Source organism: Serinus canaria, chromosome 11 (assembly GCF_022539315.1).
Source record: "Serinus canaria isolate serCan28SL12 chromosome 11, serCan2020, whole genome shotgun sequence".
NCBI classification, from domain to species: Eukaryota; Metazoa; Chordata; class Aves; order Passeriformes; family Fringillidae; genus Serinus; species Serinus canaria.
The window spans coordinates 10,142,136-10,165,012 of record NC_066325.1 but is presented as its reverse complement, the minus strand read 5'-3'; the positions used below and the strand labels follow the sequence as shown (position 1 = coordinate 10,165,012).

The window sequence follows — 22,877 nt, the reverse complement described above, 5'->3', positions numbered from 1 at the left end:
AAAGACATATATAAAAAATAAGATTACATTAATACAAATTTGGAAAATTTTCTTTGAAGAGTATTTCAGCAGGACAGTTCTGAAAAAAAACCAAAAAACCAAAAAATCAAGAATATTTCATAGTTTTTTGATCAAACCTTGACTAAAGAATGTTAAAAAATATAAAACTAGTAAGTAAAATTGATGACAGTACTTCTAACAGTTAATACTTCTCTGATCTGTCTCAGCCTTCTTTTAAAGGACCAGGGCTGTACTGTTAGATCCTATCAGACTTCATGGTTTGTTATGTTCTGCAGAGTGATATCCTAGAGGTAGCTTGTTTTTTTTTTTTTTTAATGCTCTTTTCAAGGCTGTGAAACACCCTACAAACAACTAGCAACAAGAAGCAATTTTTTGTATGAGAAAAATAGCTGTTCTTTTTTTAAGCTGTAGAAGTGGTTTAGAAATGCTATCACTCCTATATTCTTCAGAAAGATACAGAAGGTACTTTTGGAGATGGAATTGCATTGTTTATATGAATAATTTTTAAAAAAATTGACACCTGTAATTTTGAGAACTGAAATTAGTGCTCCTCATCTCTATTAAGTCAAAATACAATACACTTGTTCTATAATTTTCTGGTCATGTATTTTATTTTATCACATTTAAGAGCACTTCTGCAAGAACTTTGTGTATAGATTCATTTCAGTTCATCAATTTCTACCTTTCTCCATTGACCTGTTCTTGTGGTAACAAAAATGCATGTTCATGAAGGGTAGATGAAACAATAAAACACCTGAACTATTAAGACAAAAAATGTATTTGATACAGATTGGGTTTTAAAATAATGCATTGGTTGATATAAATTCTTGTGTTAATTATGGAATACAGCATGTCAAAATTGTAACTGAATTTGTATTTTTTTTTTAGATTAAAAATCACTTCCTTTTATCTTTTGAGATAAATATCCTGCTGGTAATCAAACACTGTAAATAAAACTTGTGATTTTTGGAGATGGGTATGCTAATTATCCCCTAGATCTGAGTTGTGTGCCAAACTGTTTAAGCCATTTAAGATCACACTCAGGTTTTTTTGCATGTTGCAAATTAGACAGTTCATGGTTATTTCTTAGATATGTTGATCACAAAGGGTATCTAACAGATTTTCCAGTACTTAACTGTACCACTTGCTTCTTTCTCTTTTCTTCTTGTCTATGATGTATGATTAATCATAGATTACTTCATTTTGTTTCATTTCATTTACAACATTTATGAGCTTCACTTTGTCGGTATGAAATGCTTGTCCCCTTCTCTCCTTTCTAAAGTGGCATAATTAGTGTTAGCATCTTTTTTAACAGGCTACATAAAGTTTAGTGGCTGGATTAAATCAAGTCATTAACATAATGTGCTATACAATTTGCCCCTATCTCTTTTCCTTTCCAGTACATCAAAGTGCCACAGAGTGCCAGTGTAATTGGGCCTTGCTAGCTTGTCAGGTTCAGTCAGGCTGATGGCTGCTGCTTTTACTAAAAAGCTTCCAGGCATGATAATTAATAGAGAAAAGAAGTCTGAGAAATGTAAAAGTTTGGACAGTTCTCTATGAATATTTCATACATTTGAATAATCAGAAGTTAACATTATCAATTTGATGTATAATACATTGATTAAAAGCCTTGTTTCAGATCCTCAAAATAGACATCAAAACTGGGAATTTGCATTTTCTTTGGCATGGTCTTTATATTAAAAAAAAAAAAAAATTTAAAAAATCTTTTCTCTTCCATCCCCTGCTCCTTTACACTCCCACATCGTCACCAAATTCTTACAGGATATTATATAGCATTCACTTTTCAGAATAAAATTTACTGCTGTCAACTTCCAAGTTGTCTTAAAATGAGCCATGAGACAATTACTGGCAAACCCAGTTTGTTTGGTAGTGGTTCTGGTTTTTACTCTCTTTTTTTCTTGCAGATCCCATAAGTGCATTCTCTTGCTCTAATAGCAGTTTACTGATAGCAGCCATTAAGTTAAGATCTCAACTTGTAACTAATATTGACATGAAAATCTTTCTTAAACAGCAAAAAAGCAATACCAAGTGTTCATGGGTCTCCTGATGAAGGGCACAAGCTTGTGCTAAGGTGAGAAGTTGTAAAGCTTCAAGCTTATGTATAGCAAATCAATAAAAACTATTCATTTTATTATGGTTTTTTTGGGTACAATTACTTGAATAGTGTATTTCCACCTATGTGCAAACTGTATTCATTAAAAAAGGAAATTATTTGGATATTGTATTGCAGTTTTATATTTTGGCTGATATGATTCCTCTTTACATTTATTTTCTGCAGGACCTGAATGTCTTCAGTGTACTTCAGGGAGATTTTTGAGTGTTCAGTTTTTTTTTTTCCTCAACTTGGCTTGTTTTGTGAATTTAATCTGAATTTAGAGAATTAAATTTCAGGGGTTTAGTATCACCCTGTGTTACTGAGTTGACTCAGTTCTAATGTGCCAGAAATAGTAATCCTTTGTATTCTCCTACTCCTGTATAGAAGTAACCTCTGTTGCTTTGTGCTTTTCTTCTGTAAGAAACTGGGGAATTAGAAGTGCTGCACCAGCATATTTAATAAAACAAGAACTAAAATCTATGAAACAGAACCATCTTATCAGAGCATGATAACAGCAACTTGTTAAACTTTGTGGTCAGTACTTTCAGAGACTACTGATTGGTCTAAGATTAAAAAGAACCATTTGCCATTCTCCATCTTTGAGGTGGTTGTTTGCTGGGGGGTTACTATAATCCAGAAACTAAAGTAAAAGTGAGTTTAAAGTATCCAGGAAATACCTCAGCTGTGTTTTGCAACTGATAAAGTGTGAGGTGCCAGGAGTTTGAGTAGACACTATGCTGAAATGATGGACTTACAGCTTCTATCTACCCCTTGTCAAAGACACTTTGAAGCTGTAATTGAAAGCATGTACTGCAAGTCATTCTTTGTGACAGAAAAAATGAAAGAGGATGGAGAAATAATACCAACCAACACCAAACAGCAGCTTTTAAAATTATTGAAAAACTGCAGAATCTGAAGTCACTGCCCATTATTTTTTAGGTAACAAATAAAACAAATTAGTCAGAATATGAAATTAGGTAGAAGGGCAGATTTAAGGCTGAATGTGTGAGGCCACAGGAAAAGCATCAGCAGGAGTCACTCTCAACCTAGCTGGTAGTTTTTTTGAGGTTATGAATACAAATGCTCCTCAGCAGCTTACTGGAGAGACTATTCATACATGGACACAGGAGTAAGTTATGGTGGCTTTACAAGTAGAATGTATTGTTCTAACTGGAGGTCTAAAAAGCAAAGGATTTGAAACCTGAGTTTTAGTTTGATTCTTTGTGAGAAATATCACCAAGCATTATTTTTTCACATTATGCATAATATAAGAATCAAGTTCTGTTCATCTTTGAAGGTCTGTATTGTTCTCACACAATTCTGTAATGACAAGGGGAGGACACAGTATCAAATACTAAGTATTAAAACTTCAGTTAGAAACCCAATCCCATTAAAAATGTGCAATTTGATGCAGTTTTTCACTACAGATGCACTCCTAGCAAATGAAGATGCTATTCTGACACTTCTGCTTTCTTCCCATACTAAGAAGTACTTTTTTCTTAAATGGATTAACTTTCAAATACAGGTTTTTAAAATTTAATTTGTTTTTTAAATCAAGACAGAAGGCTGTGATCTACGTATAGAAATATACATGCTTAGTTCTATATACAAAGGAAGAAATCCTATTATATTTGTATTGAACTAGATTTTTACATAATACTGCTACTTATTTCATTTTATTTCAGTAACTTCAATGTACCAAAAATAGATCTTTTTTCTTTAAGCAATTTTCTGCCTTTCATGCTTTTTTAGCTTAAGAATTATGCTTCCATTTGAAATGAAAGGTAGTTGTAAGTCTACACAACCTTTGAATGTCTTAATTATGTGACTGGTTGGTACCTTTGTTTTGTGGTTTTGAGATTTGATAAAGTTGCTGTTTGGTTTTTATTTTTTCAGATAGATCAATTGAAGATGAGTGATTAAACATTTAAAACAGTGAAGTTTTCTTTTTGAGACAGTCTGCAGGAGTAGGTGTACCTTCATTCAGGACAGTAACAGTATGGCTTATGAAGTTTTCCCAGCTTCTTGGGGAAAAAATAAAATTCAGAATTATGCAAGTTTGTATCTCACCAATGAAACAGGTTCAGATATATTTATATTTTTATACTATCACCCCTAGAAACAATTTATCTTTAAAATCTGTTAGTTACACTTGAGGAGAAACACTGAACAATTTTATGGTTTTTCTTCAGAAAGGGTGTGAGGCAAGCTGAAGAGAAAGCAAGGGATCAAAAGTTGAACTATGCAAGTGATCAAAAGTTCTGCTATGAGCAAAGTGCAACTGTGACTTCATGATCAGATGTAAAGTTGTCATGGTGGTGGTGGAAAGCACACTTCCCTCTAGAACCTTCTATTTTCTAAAATGTTTGGTGTTCTATGCCTAATTAGAAATGGTCATTTTGGAAAGAAAAAGAGTGCATGGCTGGTACATCACAGGTTTGCATAGAGAGTCAGTACCTCATCATTGAATTGGCTCAAGCTCTAGCAAGTAATTAATGCCTTAGAAGATATTAAAGATGAATTTATGCTGGTCTGAAAAATGATGAATTTGGACTCTGCACTGGATAAAAAGGCAGCTACCAGAGATCCCTTCATTGTCACAAATAGATCTTTTATTCAGTGTGTTGTTCTTCATTTTAGCAAGAGCTGAAGGGGTTGCATGGAACCTTGTGATCTTGGGCCATTACATTCTTCTCCTGGCCCATGGCAGGACAGTGATGCTGGGAGATTTCTGTGCCTTTCCCCCCTTCAGCAGGGACCCAGCTCCACAAGAGCTGTTCAACAAGGAGGGATCTCTGCCCTAGGTCTTGGGGAGAGTCTGAGGTGCAAGCACTTTAATGAAGTCCCATCCATGTGGAGAAGGAACAGGGAACATTTCTGTATCCCTCTTCCTGTTCTCACATCTACCCCAGTGTGGGGGAAAGGTAAAAATAGAACATGTTATTCCTCACATGAAAAGTCACTGCATACAGGACTAGAGTAATTTTTTTGCAATATGTATTTTTATGTGGATATGATTCTGTGCTGCCTGTTAATCATAATTACTTAATGAGTAATGTTTGTGTCTCTGTACACTTGAATTACATTGATGTTCCTGTAAGAGCATTTTCTGTGGCTCTGTTCTGGCATTGTTAATAAGATGATCACAGGAATTCAGCAGTTGATGGAGGAAGAGGATTATTTCTCATTCAGTAATATATTTGGTAATCAATATTCTTAGTGATTGAAATACTGACTGCAAATGGATGATTACTTGTGATTATGGGAGAATAGCTTATAGTTCATCTTATATGCTCTTTGCTTGAAGTAGAAGTGAATAAGTGGACTCTGGAAATACATATATAAAATGCTAAGGAGTAAAGCATGCTTTTTTTTGAGCATTGGTAGATACAGGATTCAAGCTGATCTTACAGTTTAGAAGTTCCCTTTATTTTGAGTTTTTCAAGGCAAGATATTAGCTAAAACTGTGGATGTAAAAAATAAGAGTGTTGGTCCTTTAAACCAGGTATTTTCAACTCAGCTTTTCTGTGCAGAAAGCACAAACTTTTTTTTTTAAATATTTCTGTGGGATGCTGTTGTTGACTATTTGATACAGTTGGAATTCTATTTTTCTTATCAAAGTGTTAGCCTTTTATTATAACCAAAAAGGAAATAAAAAAATTGAATATACAGCTACTTGAAGATGGCAGTCAAGACTAATTACAGAATTAAACCAAAGTTTTTTTAATCTTAGAAATCAGAAAGATGAGAAAAGTTGAGATTTTGAATTTGGATGTAATGTCCAATGCATTTAGTACTTACACTAATCCTAAAGCTTTTTGAAGGAGTTTTGTGTGTCTTCCAAATCTTTGGGTAGCATTCATTACAAAGAGTCAATATCAAATGCTAGAGAAAGCATTTTGACATAGACTAAGTATGTTAGCCATGTATTGTTTTCCTCACCTGAAGTGAAAACACTGAACCAATTTCTCTGAGACATTTTTGAAACTGATAATATTCTTTAGTACCTGCCCATTCTCTGTGTTAGTTTAAATTTTGTACTATATTTTGTTTTAAATATTAAATGTAAAGACTGATTTTATTCCCATTAAATAGAATTATTTGTGGGCAATAGTGTACAAACTATCCATTGTTCACTTGAACAGTACCTAATAAATGAGAAAAGGCTTTAAAAAAAGAACAGCTTAGGAATAGATTTAAATAACATATTTCACTCTGCATCATAGAAATATAAATGGTTGTTTAAAAATGAATTCATATCATATATTGGATGCTACATATATTTTCAGCATGGCTACATAATGTGAGTCTGTATTAATGATGAAATATGACATGTGAGCTAATGCTGTTCTTAAGCAGTTCTATATTTTTGATTCGTAAATATCTTTTCTAATCAGCTTGTGTTCTGCTTTGTATATGTTGTATTCATGTCTAATATCAATAAAACTGGGACTCAAAATAGTCTTGGCTGTTAAGCACCAAGATAATTTGGTATTTTTTCTAATAATTTTCTAATAGTATGGCACAGTCATTTGCTTCAGTTTAAGTAAGAAAGCAGAATACCTGAATTTACCCCACTAGCCTTGAAAAAATGTAATATTCTTTGCCTACTGTATGCAATTACAAGTGTTAAATATGTCAAACAAATTTTAAGATATGTAAAAGGAGCAATTTATAATACAGGATATTGTATTTGGACTTGATTCATAAGCTACTGTCTGTGTACAAACTAGTCTGACATAGCTGCTAAATACTTTGGGGTGAACAAAACCACTCAGCATATCCCTTTAAATACAGATGCTAATACATCTGTTCAGTGCAAGAAGAAAAGAGTTGTTTCTGAAGTAAAATTAGACAATAGAGCCAATTTCATTTTTTATGCATGTGAATGTAGAGTGCTTGAGGTTATTAGTTGAAACTGAGTAACCTTTCCAGGCTTTCATCTCTTTCTTTTCAAATTTGAATATGAAAAGCATATTCAAGTCAGAGACCATCACTTTAATGACATTTGGCAGTCATTTGATTTATTAGATTTTAGAAAAAAAAATTCCTTTTAAATATTTCATCATTCTATGCTAATCCCAGTAATATTGCCAGCTGAAGCCATGTACCTGTATTAGTGGAGACAGAATGGTGTGGAATTTTTTCTGTCATCCTAGTAAAATTTCCATGAATCTACTGAATAATAAAACAACCTTATTGAAATATTCAGATTTGGGTTTTTAGTTAAAGTGTCTTAGGATACATAATAAAAGGAAATGTCTTTTGAAAGGAGGGGGTAAAATTACTTCATCAAATATTGAAAGGACTTGACAGCAATGGAAATTGTTCTATATGATGGATATTTTTACAATAGGATACACCTGCTTTTCAGTTTGATTAATCATATAATTTGCTTGGGGAAATGTAAGCTATCTCCATAATGAATTAGAGTATTGACTTGCAGTTTGAACACTGAATCTAGAAAGCCAGTCTTCTGCATCTGATTAATACTTCAAGTGATTTAAGTATAAAATCAAAAATTGTCAAAATATTTCCACATAGGGGAAATATTTTTAATAAAGATATGAACTTGAAAGAAATGAAAGAAGTAAAAAGAAATTTTTTTGACGTTTCTGTACTCCAACGTGTTGTGTTTGCTCTTTGAAGAATGTTGTCTTTGAATGCTTACCTACATACTCCACCTGGAAACCAGAGTGGCTTTTCTTTCTTCAAATTACCTAGGGAAGTGTGACTTTCTGTTGAGTCTGACATTCACACTTAAATACAGAAACCTTATGACAATGTATCTGTACACAATACCATTGACCTTGCTGAATAGTGTGAGACAACTTTACAAGGAAAAGAAAAATGTAATTTTACTTAAAAGAGAATAAGAAAAGGTCTGCTGAAGAACAGTTGTGTTTGATTGAATGATATTATTAATTTGAACTCTTAAAGGTATGTTTGATTTAACCAGTCAAGTTCAGTATATGAAGTTGAATTCCATATAAATGCAATTGCACTTTATATGCCTAACAACTTGGTTACTTGGTGGATTTTTATTTAATGGGGCAGAGTCTGCAGTAGGCACTGACAATTCTCTTCCATTTGGAAAATTTTGGTACCTAATATTACTGAAACTGTTTCCAGCCCTTCCAGGATCACTTTGCTGTGTGGCTAAAAAAAGATGGCAACAGAAATTAGTGGTTCAGATAGCATTAGTACATAAAGATAATCTTTACCTAATCTTCTCCAATAGACTATGACTATTGCAAAAATATTTTAAGCATCAAATGTCAATCAGTATCTGTTGCAATGATATTCTTAAATGCAAACCATGGGGCTCAGGTTCTTACTGTGTCTGTGTCAAATCAATCCATCAGTGCTAATTGTACAAACTGCCTGATGGCTCACAGCTATGTTTGGTTTGTGTTAACACTTCAAGAAACACAAAATAATTATTTTGGGTTTTGGTTTGTTTTTAAATAGGAATTAGAAAAATCTGGATTAAAATTACATCACTTGGTTTTATGTAGTCATGAATTACATCAGATGAAAGAATACAGCAGCTGAGTGTAGAATGCAGATGAAGCAATCTCCCTGCAGAGGACACGCCACCGTCACTTCCAAACCCAGCAGGTGGTCACAGGAGTGACTGTAACTATAGAACTGGTGAGTGGGACCTATCCCTGAGCTGGTGTGTTCTTTCCCTAAAACTGTCTCATGAAAATGCCTGCAACAAAGCCTATTTCCTATACATTATATTTACATTTATCACTGTGCTGTTGTATTTGTCATTCTTACAGCTCTTTTGGGAAATACTACTGATGGTTTTTAAGAACTGAGATCAGGATGCAATTATTAACTATAAACTAAAATACAAAAGTAGGCTTGTGTAAGAAATTGAAACTGCAATATATTTAAATATGCTGGTAGTACATACATTTTAAAATTAGGCTTTACATAACTAATTATTTTTTTGAAAGAGCACAACAAACTAATTTTTCTATTGATACACGATACAGAAAAAGGAAAACATTCTATCCAGCCATGTACAACTGAAATACATTCAGAAAAAATATGTCATGGACTTGATCATCACTTGTGAATACTCAGTGTACCTTTAATAAGAAATTTTTCTTATGGGAAATTACTCAATTGTATTTAATGCTAATAAATTGCTTTTTACTGAGAATACTGAGTCCAGCATGTTGCATATGCTAGACTCTAATAAATGAACATCTGAAAGCACTCGGTCTCAATCCACCATTGTGACTCCAAGAACATTGATCTTTGAGGGCCTTGGGAAAGAACAAGAAACTCACCAAGAAAACAGTAGTTCTGTGAACTCCTGAATTCACTGAGGCTCCCTTCCATTCAGACAAATGAGATTTCTGGCATCATGTGCTAAATAAGACATTGCATAAAGGAGAACTCTTTGTATGAGCTGGACAATTTCATCTTGTTAGCTTTGGTAGGCACCTCTCCAGATGTTCTAGTTAGGCTGACATAAATGGAATGTATTTTTCAAACCTGTTGAAATAATACCATAGCCCAATACAAGCTTCTTAAGGCTTTTCATTTTTCTTGCTTTTTGAATTCTCATTGCTTTGAATATAATGAACAGTCAGAGGGTATAAAAGTCTTACACAATATTCTGATTCCTGGGCATACTAGTTATGGGCTAAGCATAGTTGTATATTAGGTATTTACTCTGCAAAGTTTAACTAAAAAAGCAGGAAAGATATGGTGAAAACAGACTAGAATCTCAGAGTTTTAACATGATTATGAAACTTCAATACATTTCAAGCTGTGATGTTTGAAAATAGCATCATGCTTTGGAGAGACTGTAGTTCATAAGGGTTTCCAATGTAGCAGTGCTGTATTTTATTATTTCTGTATAACTTGGCTGTGCAACTTTGCTTTTTCTATTTACTGCTTGGGTATGGATTATAAAACTGTTTGAACTTCAAAATATCCCAACAAATCAATATTAAAAGGTGGGGTTTGGCCTTAATTGCTTCAGGACTGTATTCTGCAGCATTATCCTAATGTGGCTGTTATTTGTAGAGGTTTGCTTAGATAATTGGGTGTCTAATTTCTACTCAAGATTAGCTTTGCATATAGGGGGAGAAACCTAATGAGTCTGCTTTTTGATAATACCAGTTGAGAAGCCAGTAAGATAATAGTAATGAAATCTGCATGTGTGTTTACTATAGCTTGCTGCATCTCTTATTCATGTCTAATTAGATTTGAGTATGCTGAATATTTGAGGTTAATTGAATATTTTCTTTAATAAAAATGAGATTTACATGGGTAGAACAAAATTTGCTTTGAGCTTAGAAGGAAACTAATAGTCTTTTAGACTTCTGCATGGAGAAAATCAGAGTAAGTCCATAAGTAATCTAAAAAAATCACTAATTCTTATAATAAATAAAGCATTTTATATTATCTATAACTGGAACAGATCGACTGTTTTAAAAACATCTTAACTGTTACAGAAGGCTTCATGAGATTCATTGCTTTAAAAACATTTGAAGTTTTCCCCATACCTTTTGCACATTCTTCACTGTCATTGTTTGGCATGTGAGATAGAGAAAATTAACAGAACCTTGTTGAAAAACAATATTCAGTGTTAGTTCAGTAATCTGGACGTACAAGATCCCATGAATTTCCATTTTCACAGGTGGTTCAAGCATGTAACTTGGCATTAATTGGGTTTTTTCAACAATGACTTTTTCACTGAGAATGGTTAGAAGATCATTTTCTTTCTTCCAGAGTCTTGGAATAGAAGCTTGGATGGGGGAGTTTAGACAGGAAGTTTAGACAGTTTAGGACCATGGTGCAAACCTCTTGATTGCCCATGACATTGTGTGGTACCTCCTGATGACCATGGTGACTGAGAGGAGCTGTGGTGATTGCTGCCACTGAAAAGAGTTATTGGAATATCCAAGAATGCTTCCAAACACTACAGACCCATACATTCAAGGAGTAGTGAAACTTGCCAAATTATACTGTGGTCCTGGAGAACAGACAGCAGGAATAGAAGAAAGGCTTATGAAACCTGGCAAAGGTTTTATATGAAATCTGATTGGGAAGCAAAAACTTTTCTCTCTTAGAAACATGACTGTTTGAACAACTTGAAGTACAAGTGGAAGTACTTGTAGTACTGTGGAAGAGAAGGAGAGGTGTAGGAAAGATGGGATGTGCCTTTTATTAAAAATCAACTTCTGAAGATCCCTATTCTGAAACTGGATTATTCAAACATCAAGGCTTTGCATCAGGAAACATTGTTATAATTCTGTGTGTTTATTCCTTTTCCACAATAAGCTCAATACTGTGGAGCATTTTGTTCTTCGTTTGATGAAAATCTGCTTCATCATGTAGTTGTTCAGTTGTGTTAGAATGTGAACTATGAAAAAACTGAACTGAGATTTCTGAAACTGAGATTTCTAACAAGGTTCCAGGGTCATTGTAATCTGCAGCTTTTAGTACTTCTTTAGGACTAACTTTAAAATTGTAATTTTAGAGGCAAACTATCACAAGTTAATTTTGAATTATTTTTGCAATTAATTGGATAGAAATATGAGATGTTCCATGCCTTGCAGCAATGTTAATGATTATAAGTTCAGGCAGCACTAAGGAGTGCTATGAAAACATGTTATTCATCAGGATCTAAAAATATATTTTCACTCTGGGTAATCATTTTCCCCAGACTTGAATGAAGTTGTGCTGAATGTATTACTTACTAGTGTGAATCTTTCCATTGAGTGAAATGAGTTTGAACTCTTTAGGTTTGTTAATAATTTGCATTTAAAATTGGTTTAGATACAGTATTAGTAAACTTAGGAAATTCCATTTGGGATGTTAAGGAGAAGGGAAGGATCTGTTGATGTGGCATTTCCTTTGAAGTTCTCTGGCTGTCCATCTGTCTCCCTGCTGCCTCCCCATCACTTCCTGTGGTGGCCTTAGGAGCACTTGGCCATGAGAGTAGCACATGTGGAAAGTCATCCACATGCCCAGGAGAACAGCAGATGGCAATCACAGCTTCTTATAACCTAAAAACGTAAGAAATTGTGAGTGGAAACTGAGGATTCAAAGACAGAGTGCCAGTGCTTTGCTTTCTGTTAGTGGAGAAGGAGGTGGCAAATTGCAGATTCCTTTGAAGGAGTGACTGAGCAGCTCAGGCACTGGGCTGGCTGTTTGTGCTAGTCACCCCCTCCTAACAGCACTTCAACCCCAAGCAGGGGCTGGGCAACAGCTCTGGGCAAAACTGAAAAATCCACAGCCCTGGGAAATGGGCTTCCTAGGAATAATGGAGATGTGCCTGCAATAAATCCCTCTACAGGAACTGAGGCCTTCTTATGTCCTCATATTGCTGTGTTCCAATCTTTCACCCCATAGCAGAGGTGATACTTTCTGGTTATACAAATGAGTTTATTTTGGGTAGCAAAAGACAGTAATGAGAAACGTTAAAGATTTCTGTCTGCACAGGGGAAGTGGAAACCTTACTGTGAGGTGGAGAGTCAAAAAGAATTGTTGTGAGTACAGTGGCAGAGTAACTAGAAAAAAGTGAATATTAAAAATGTTGGAGTTTAATGACAAACTATTTCCTAGCTCCACCTTCTCCCCTCAAAAACAAATGAAAACTATTCTGAAGAGCTGTGTTTGATTCTGAGGGGGCTATATTCATTCTAGTTCTATCCTAGCAAAACCTTTCAGTTTCATTGCTTTCTTTATTTTTTTAAGAATTCCTGTAACACCTTTTCAGTCTTTATAATCTTTCACAGTAGTTTAGTGATATTGCAGACTGACATCATTTGCAGGCATGCAGCCACTTTCTCTAATATAAGAAGCCCAAAAACTTCTTAAAGAATTTCTTAAAACCCTGCTTCTCATTCTGCTACTATGTTTTCCAAACCAAGGTTAACTTTCACTCTAGGTCATATTAGTAGTACAAAAATTAAAAGCTGATCCTTGTGTTTGTATTTTAAATTAAAACAATGAAAAGCTTTCAGAGCACTCACTCACACTCCCCAGGCTGTGGATTTTCTCCAGTCCATTGGTCTAGAGGTTTCTCTTATTGAAATATTGTGGCAGGAAAGGAGGATTAAATTACTGAGGCTGTCAAAAAGGACAAGCACTCTGCCATACATTATCATTATCACTGGCTTCCTCAGTGGAAGAAAATGCAGTAAATCACTTCAAATACAAAGCAATAAAGACCACTGGCTTTTAAAATCATGAGTGCTATTGCCATTAACAGAAAGTGACAGCTATGTGGCATGCTTAGATGCTGCTTGTATCTCTTTTGACAGTGTGCACATAAACCTGCCAGTGACACACCATTAGATCACATGACCTTTCCAATCTGATTCTAGCATTGTTGCTTTTCCTTAGGAAAAAAGAAAGAAATGTTTGTTTTCCTTTGTTCTTTTCCTCATGCTCTTCTTAAAGGTGGAAAACATTTGATACTAAGAGTAATTCTGATTTGCTTTGCAGTGATAAATGTGGTTCAGGCAGATACTTGTGCAGAAGGAGGTCTCAGGTCTGTTCTAAAGCCAGATCTGCACATTGACAGGTACCTGTTAGTGCTGGAAAACTCTGCCATAGGTCTTGGTAAATAATGCTGTGGCTCACCCTGTGCTTTGTCTCTTTTTGAGGAGGTTGAACTGAGGAGTTAACACCTAACTAACTAGAAATAAATTTGTTTCAGCTAGAAATGATAGCTGCATTCTGATGGGACAATTGCTCTTATTGCTTCCTAGCGTAGGTTCATGTGGCATGGAATGCTGCAAGCTCACCTGATGCTGGTTAGTGCTGTGCTTTGGGGCTTGGTTTGGGACTTTGGTTGGTTGGTTGGTTTGTTTTTAACAAATCTGTTCCACAAAAGAGAGGATCTATCACCAGTACTCTATCACTAATCAATCTGGAAAGCACATAGCTGCCCAGTGTAGTGTAGGACATTTGTTGCTTTCTGAATTCAGAATACCTCTGAGAGTCTAAGAGGTGTAGGAAGTGTTCCTTGGCCCTAGAATTCCCATAAATAAATAAATACATAGATAAATCAGTCAGTAGGCAGGTATTATGTGAATACATATGAGAAAGAATATAAATTATTCTTTTCCCATTTAATAATAATAATAAATTTGTTCATATTCAATTTTTTTGATTGTGATAGTATGTACATTACTTATACAGAATGAATGACATCCTTTGTTCTGGAGGTCAATCATTAAAATGGAATAATCACTAATTTAAAGATTCATTTGATTTGAGAAGGAATAGGATACATGTTGATAGTATCTGACATGTTGGAGTTACTTGTAAATCTTTTAAATATGTATTTATTCACAAATCACTGATTCACTCCACACTAAGGAGGAGTGATCTCTCTTCATTTCATTTCTACATCTGAGTTTCATGTCTTGGCCTGAAAACAGGTTTTACTGGAATGGAGCAGGGAACACCATGAAATGATTACTTGTTGGGATGGAAATATCATACCAAAACAATGGTTAGGTTTGGAGTTTTGAAAAAAACTGAAAAATACTTCACTTAATAAGCAAGGAGATGACCAATTCTACCATATAGAGTAGGAAAGGGGATAATGTTTTACTAAAATTTGACAATACTGAGGATAAAATACTCCTTTTTTTTTTTTTTCTTTTTTTTTCCCCTGAGGGATAAATTAAGCAAAGGGAAATAGCTAGTCAGTGTGCTGCAGTTCCATCCTTGGATATTTTTAATAATTATTTTACAGGCCTAAGGTGAAAGGCAGGTAAGATTTCAGCAGTGAGCCTTTTCTCTGAGCAGAGGGGTCCATCTTCCCCGTGGTGGTGCTGTCTCTGTGTTTGTAGGTGGGTTGTTCTCTGCAGTCAGTGCTGGGTCTGCCTTGGCTCATGGTGAAATTTCAGTTCTGCCCTGGCTGAAGAGGAAGAAAGGAAGTTCATCAGTAGTCCAGCTCCCCACTTGAGCCTTGCAAGAGGACCACCAAGAAGGAAAATTGATGGAAAGATTGTGCCCATACACCAAAAGTTTCCAACTCTGTGCATTTTAAACCTGGCCTAGTTACATCTCCAACACGTGTTTTCTATCACAAGCCTTACAAACCAGTATCAGAGCTTTTTCAGCTGAAACAGGAACTGAACTAAACTAATGCTTTAAAGCTCAGGAAACCAAATTATCAAGGATATAAATATCATTGAAAATTGCCTGCAGATGGTTTAGCCTGACACTTTATTGGTGTTTGTGCTAGGCCAAATTATAGCAGCATAGGCAGTGTGTTATGTCTATTAAGCAGTGTATTAATTTATTTTTTTCCTGTCACAATGAATGTTGCTCGAAATGATACTCATAATGATTGGATCCATATTAGAACATAAATAAATGGATAAATCACATGCTATTTTTGTCTTCTAAAAGAAGAATCACTTTAATGAATAGCTCTTAAAAAAGATATACTATTATAATGCATAAAATTATTGCTAAGCCAAAATTACAACTATAGGCTAATTCTCTAGTTGAAACTGAACCAATTTGACCTTGAAAATAATGCATTTTGCAGCTTTATACCCTTTTAGCTTATGCTAACAGTTACTTGGAGTTTGTATGAAAAATACATATTTTTTAGAGTCCTGTTTAGGTTGGAGAAGAACTTTCAGGTCATCAAGTTCAACTGTTAACCCCGCAATGCACTTTTAAATATCTCCAGGGATAGTGACTCCACCAGTTCCCTGAGCAGCCTGTTCCAGGGCTTGACAACTCTTTCAGTCAATGATTTTTTCTTAATATTCAGTCTAAAATTTGTTTGGAATGGAATTCACTCTTCATTAATATAATATTTGAAAATAAAATTGAATTTTCTCTGCTTTCAATTTCATTTATTGATATGAAATCATTTTAGAAGTTTATTAGAAATGTTAATTTTGGTTCCACATTTGAATTAATGGCTGTACTTGCAGAAAATGCAAAAATAATCAGTATCAAAAAAAATCAAGGAAAAAATGCTGTTAAATAGAATGATATGAGATGTAAAATACATAAGCATGAGGTAGCAGGAGACTAGGGAGGCTGTTTGAAATCCTTTTAAGGTTAGTAATTGTTGAAAAGCACAAAGATGATTCTCTTCTTTTGACAATCAGATTTTCTTTATGTTTTCAGACAGTCATTGTCTCTGTCATAAATATGGAGATTTTGTCAGAATATTTGCTTTTCTTATACCTGTATAAGAAAAGAATATGTCACTTGTATCCTGTGTGACATGGGTAGCCTTTTTGTTTGTTTCTTTTTCTGTATAATGGGGATTAAAATTCCTTATTAATTTTAGGAAGATATACTTACTAATATTTGTGAAACCTTGGAATAAAAGCAGGATACAGAATTATTATTTCAGCATCTGAACCCCATCATTATCTACTTACACCTTCAAGTCTCCTAATCAGTTAACAGGACATATTTCTGGCCATCCATGGAACTTTTTGTAACTGTGTCATAGTTTTGTTTTTTCCTCCCACTGCTGCCTTTCAGCATTTTAAGAGTGTGGAAATTTCAGTCATGTAGTGAACCTTGCCTGATTCCTCCTGCCAGGCTGCAGCTGAAGTGCTGAGACCTGGAGGTAGAGTCTGTGCTCTCCTGACAAGTGTCAGCAGAGACATTTGTGAGGAATGGAGGAATCCATTCTCCTAACAGTCACCCTGCTGTGATAACAAGAGAGAACAGCTTTATGCAAGAGGCTTCCAGGCTGATCCTGACAGGTGCATCATTTCTTGGTGGGAAATGATTGTTATTCCAAGGAACAGACTATATGAAGTCATTGTTCCCCAAAGTAACAAAATCTCTTCCTCCATGTTACAGAACAGAGCATGCACACAGTGTAAGCTGCACATTAATATACTGAAATCATGCACAGAGTTTTCTACTTGCTGCTTAAAAACTCTGATCTCTGGGATACAACAAAATTGGATCAAATTTGCCTGTATAAGAGTTTCTGTCCAGTTGCTCTGAATTACCTGCTGGTGATAACGCCTTTAAGTATTGTTCTAAAAACAAAAATAAATAATCATTCAGGCTTTCATAGTAAAACATGCTTTAAGCTTAGAGCACTTACTGTTTTTTCACTTTTATTTTGATAAACAAGCTTCATTTAGTTCTCTGTGCTTTACTGCACTGCCTAGCAATTATCTTCTCACATGGTGCTTCTCAACAGGATGTTACATTTTCCTTCTTTTCAGTAGGCTTGGAATTCCTACAAGGAAGTGTGTAGTTATACCTGGGTATTACAGAAAAGAAAGGTGGAAATCAGCTAGAGAGAAAGTCTGGGATCCCAGAGAGAAATATAGGAGAGTAACACTATCCATAGCTTTATTCATGTATTCATATTTTGTGTAAGATACCCTTTCCTGCAGCCTTGGATGTATCATGACTTGATGCTAACCCATTTGAAATTATGCCTATTGTAACATTTTTAGGTTGTAAAGCTCACAAACTTCACAGTTTGACCAATGTTGCCAAGACATACCAAATGTTAGCTCTAAATTCCTGTCATTTTGTCAGTCTCAGTGTTTTTGGCCCCAGCACAAGCCACTAACTCAAGCCAGCTCCAACACAATACTGGAATTGTGTGTTTGAAAGGAAAGCCATACTTGGAGGCTGTGGGTGTAATTTAAGTTCACAGTAGAAAAGCATATATTCTGTGTAGTTGTTTGTATAGCCAAATAAACAATTGTACCATGGGGTGATGGGAGGGGGAACAAAAATGAAACATTTCTATAAGCCTGTGGATCTATGGCTACAACTTCTCTGTCCTTCTACTACAGCTAAATAACAGTAAGAAGAAGGGAATGTTTAAAAGAGAGGGTCTTGGGCTATTCTTGTCTTGGAAAATGTTGAATTTAATTGATAAAGAGTTCTTGCTTATGTAGTGGAAGAATAAAAAACAGAATGCAGTTTTGTCTTTTTTCTGGTTTTTAGAGTTGATTTTTAATCCCTTTTCAATGCAATTTTTTTTTTGTTTACCCTAAAATTTACAGCGCTCAGTGATACCCCAGAAGATGAGCAGAACTTGAATGTGAAGATACTGATTTTGCTGAATCTGTTTGAAAAATATATTCCAGAAGCAAAGAAATACCATTGAACAAGACATTGGTGGTGAGTTTTAGAGACCACTTTTTTGTAAACTTTTGTAGCTTAAAAATGGTTTGTTGAATTTCTACTTTTCTCTGCAAGATTTACTGTGACAGTAATTGTTTGACATAGTGTCAAGAAGAAATTCTTTTCTGTTAACTGAAGGTTTCCACATTTATTTGCAAAAGTCTGCAGAAACTATTAGTGTCATTCCTTGAAATATGTTTTAAAAAACCAAAACCAAACAGCATCCCCAGCTCATAGTAATTAGTTTATAAAAACTAAGAACTTTAAGGACATGTCTGCTTCCTGTAATTCTCTATCTTGTACAAGATACTTCATTGTAATAGGACTATAAATATATATCTCTCCATATATGTATTAAAATGTCAGTAATTCTGTATTGCTGAGGTCTGTATCTTATTTAAAGTTAAGTATAACCCCCAGGGTGGTGCAGGGGTTTGTGTCCTCCATACCAAACTGTATCTGAGACAGTGTGAGTGGAATACTGGGGGCTGTTAGGGGTCAGTTTAGCCTGAGCACCCCTCTGGAAGAGCCTGGCACCAGCCCTTCCCTGTGGCCTCCCAAAGCAAGTGAGCTGAGTAGGAGCTGGGGAATCTTCTCTTTGGAGAGTGTGTTTGTGGGGCTCATAGCAAGACTGGAGAAGGCTACTCAGTTCTCTCACAGACAGAGAAGGAAAATATTCTCCTTGCTCTGAGTTTCCTGCTGCCTGTGGTTGCAGGGTCATCATTACCAATGGTGCATTTTTCTCCTCCCTCTTCATTTCAATCCTCTTTCCTGCTGTGGTGAAGCTCAGGGAAGAAGCTGAGAGTATCTTTGTGACAAAGCAGTCCCTCTGTGGGTGCATGAAGCAGCTCCAAGCCTGGACACAGTGCACACAAGGTACCCTTGCAGAGCAGGAGTTCCAGTTAGCCCTGCCGGCATGCCAGGCCAGTGGGACTTTGCTAGTTCTATTCATGGCAGAAATTCCTCAGCTCTGGGGAGCTGAGTACTGAGGGAAACAGACTTTCTTACCATTTCCATCATCATGCATGGTTTGCATCCATGCAGTAGCTAAAATACTCAGAGAAGAGTATAAATACTCAAAGTTCCAGGAACACAATAAGGCAAATGCCAAGAATCACATCTCCATACCCTGGAACAATAGGACATGGGTTTGATGAACTTCTTAATGTGGCTGAACACTTCAGCCTTTCTGCACCAGTGATTTTTCTCCAAGTGATTGTACAAAAGCACATCTCCTCTAGAAAGGTATTTTGTAGTCTCTCACTGGAAGATTGTTTTGGTTCTGTATTTTAAGGCCATAATTCCCATTGTCATAATTCCTATTTATATATTTATATTTATATATACTTTGGATCTCTAAGAGTAGCATCCAATCTGTCCTATAAAAGGTCTTTCAACAGGGTAAGTGGTGGAAAGTTTTTCCTTCTCTCAACCTCTTCTGAGCTATCCCAGCAGCCTAGAAGTTGCAACATGAAGCATCATTGCATGTCCTAGAGTACTTTTCCAAATTATTAAATACATAACCTTCCTATTTGTCAGCTGTGTAATTTGCTTTGAAAAGATATGCTGTCAAGGTTATTTGTTTTTATTCAAATTCCTTCTAGAGTCACGTTAGGCAGCCTCATTGCTTTTTGAGCAGGACTGGGAAAGAGCCTCATTTATACTTAGCAGCATGTTTTAATCACAGCAGCAGAGATTCTGGCCCTCTGGGCTTACTTAGATATTGTGAAAGAGTGCAATTTTAAATCATGTCAGCTAATTTCTGTAAAATAGAAATTTTAAATACTGCTTTAAAACCCACATACACAAAGATGAAGGTAGTTAGTTTAGTCTAGGGGAATTATCATCTTTGCTCATACTTTACTATTTTACAACACACAGACACTTGGAATTTAAATATTTTGCATTGCAGAAACTGGAAAGAACAACTTGCTATTTAAATACTAATTGTCCAGGCTGACTTGGACTCATCATACACACAGTATAGAAAATGCATTAATTAGTATATGTTTTACTTAAAATTATTTCTGACTATGCATATGTGTTTTCAATAGAGCTTGGAACACCTTTATTTACCCATTGTGAACAATTACTAATTTATGTACACAATTATTATACAAATAGTTTTACTTCAGAGTTAATTCCAGCCCTGATAGTTTCTTTGATGTAGATTCCAGTTCTTAGAGTGCTCAGTTTCCAGTAGGCTGAGTACCTGAAAAGTAGGCTTTCTTTACTATTTATTTACCTCTCCCCTTTTTCTTTTTTTAAACATACACTAGGAGCCTTTTAATCTTTCCAAACGCTGAAGGAAGATGATCAGAACAAAAGTGAGACCTTAAATGAAATTGCTAATGCTGTTTTGTGATGTTTCCTTTCTAGTTTTTGATTGCCAAGATGACAGTGCAGTAATTGGAAAGCTCAAAGGAGCAGTGGAAGCCCTCCATGCTCTGCCCTCAGTCGAGAGGGGAATGCAAAGATGACTACGAGGCATGAAAGGAAGTTTGCCTACAGAGGAGCCTTCTCCCAGTGTAAATACATGCTTGATAGTGCATCAAAGATGAGATCTTTGTAATTCCTACAGTATATTTAATGTATAATTGATATGAAAAGGACGCTTGATTTGTAGTTGTAAAGTTTTGTATACTTTTCAGTCTGTTTGTTTTTATATTTCCCCCCTAAGGCTAAGAATATCTCCACAATGGACAACGTCTTGTAAATAATTAATACCTACATGATTGAACGACGTGCTTTATTTGCATTTTTAAGATTTTTTTTCCTACATAAAACAGTAATAAAAATGCAAGTCAAAATTTTAATTTTTAATAAAAAAACCATAAGCCTTAGAAAACTGATTAAAAATACTTTTATGTTATCCCTAATCACCCCGTTAAATGGAATGCCTGTGATTAGCCTCATTAAGAATTTTATACTGTGAAGATTTTATTAAAAGCAATATATGAAAATTACTTGGATTAATGTGTTAATCTGCCTCTTTAAAATGCTAATATCCATTTTATGCACATTAAATCTCAGTATGTGTTTTCTTTGATGCATGCAGTTCCTATCAATTAAATATAAAAAATTAGGCTAGTTGCAGGACTTATTAAATTACTGCACCCTTTTTTAAAATAACTTTTACCCTTCTACTGGCATTATAATCAGCTGTTTATGGTTACCATAATTTGAAGTAGGGGGAGGGCAGGCACAATCATTTTCTGTACAGGAGATGATTTACTCACAGCCAACATCTGTCAAAGCACAAAAAGAAGCCAAAGAGTATCAGATTTTGCTTCACCTGCTTTGGGCTTTAGGGATGGGCAACTGTTTTCATTTGGGTTTTGTCACTTTTAGAACTTACATCAAACGTATACAATAAATTGTTGTATCTGAATAACTACTGTCTGGTGTGGAAAGTTAATTTTACAGCTTTTAACCAATCTCAGTGAAGGGTTTAATTGATATTTTTAATGGAGCTGTGAATCAATGCTGCAAAAGGATTGTCTCTTGAGAACGAGGATATAATACATTTCATTTTTTAATTTACTTTTTTATTTGTCATTTTCTTCAAAGGATTTTATAGACTGTGGATTTCCACTGTTTGCAAACAGGCTATGTTTCTTCATAAGCATATGTAAAGTATTCAGAGAGATAAGTAATTTATTAAAATCTACCTAATTTGCCGTGATATATTAAATCTCTGCTTCAGTGATCACAGACCATTTCATTTAGAGAATTAGGCATTCCCTCTTTGTGTGATTAAAGCTCTGGAAAATGAGTTCTTTGCTCCTATTTGTGAACATTCAAAGCCTGCTAATGGCAAGAAGATGGAATAGATTATGAGACAATTCATTACAGTTCAACAGAAAAAAACCCCTGCTATAATGCAGAAATGCAAGTATGAATATCTGCATATAGTTTGAACCATCTGTGCTCTAATGCCTTCAGTAATGGCTCTTCGTCTTCAGCAGGCTTTGAAATGACATCCATACAATATTAATTTGTTGATGTACATTATGAGGCCAGTGGAATGAATATATTCTGACCACAGAAATCTCTGAATTCCAGCATGATCTGCTGGTTGACTCCATTTTAGGGCTTACCATCTTCAGTAGGGCTTCATCTCAGGCAGGCTTTGCCAATCCTCGCAGCGTTTCATTCCTCTGCAACTTCAGGAGACCACAGACAGCTGCATTCCTGAGCCCCTCCATTCTTCAGTTAATGGCCATATGTTTGTTGTCATTTGGGCTGGCACTTAGTTCATCTTTTTGGCCACTCTTTCTAGCTTTTTTTGGCTCTGTGCATCCATATTGTCAATAAGACTGTTATTATACATTACAATAATTTGAAACAGCCAGATTCAACACTGAGATTAACTGAGTGGCTTTTTAGAAATTTAGTTGTGGTATTCTGTCAGGAGGTTCTTATTATTCCTCTAATACTTTGCAAACCAAACTAAATATCCTGCACATAAACAAAGAAGCAAATTGTATTGAGTTTTTGTGTGTGACTGTTTACTGACTTGCAGGAGAACTATGTTAACTGGTGCTTGTTTTCTTCTGAAATAAACCATGTGGTAAAATTAGAAAATCAGCTATGTTCATCTCAC

The 22,877-nt window shown here is 35.1% G+C and overlaps 1 long non-coding RNA gene across 2 annotated transcripts in view; it reads left to right on the top strand.

The window, feature by feature from the left end:
* LOC108962086 (uncharacterized) overlaps nucleotides 1-21,668 on the top strand; it is a 29,375-nt gene extending 7,707 nt beyond the window's left edge. The window contains exons 3-5 of one of the 2 annotated variants that reach the window (XR_001990588.3): nucleotides 8,609-8,791; nucleotides 18,151-18,268; nucleotides 20,651-21,668. This is a non-coding gene — a long non-coding RNA (uncharacterized LOC108962086). The remainder of the gene's footprint in view (nucleotides 1-8,608; nucleotides 8,792-18,150; nucleotides 18,269-20,650) is intronic. The other variant, XR_003944780.2, reaches the window with a different exon arrangement.
* Nucleotides 21,669-22,877: the final 1,209 nt, after the last annotated feature.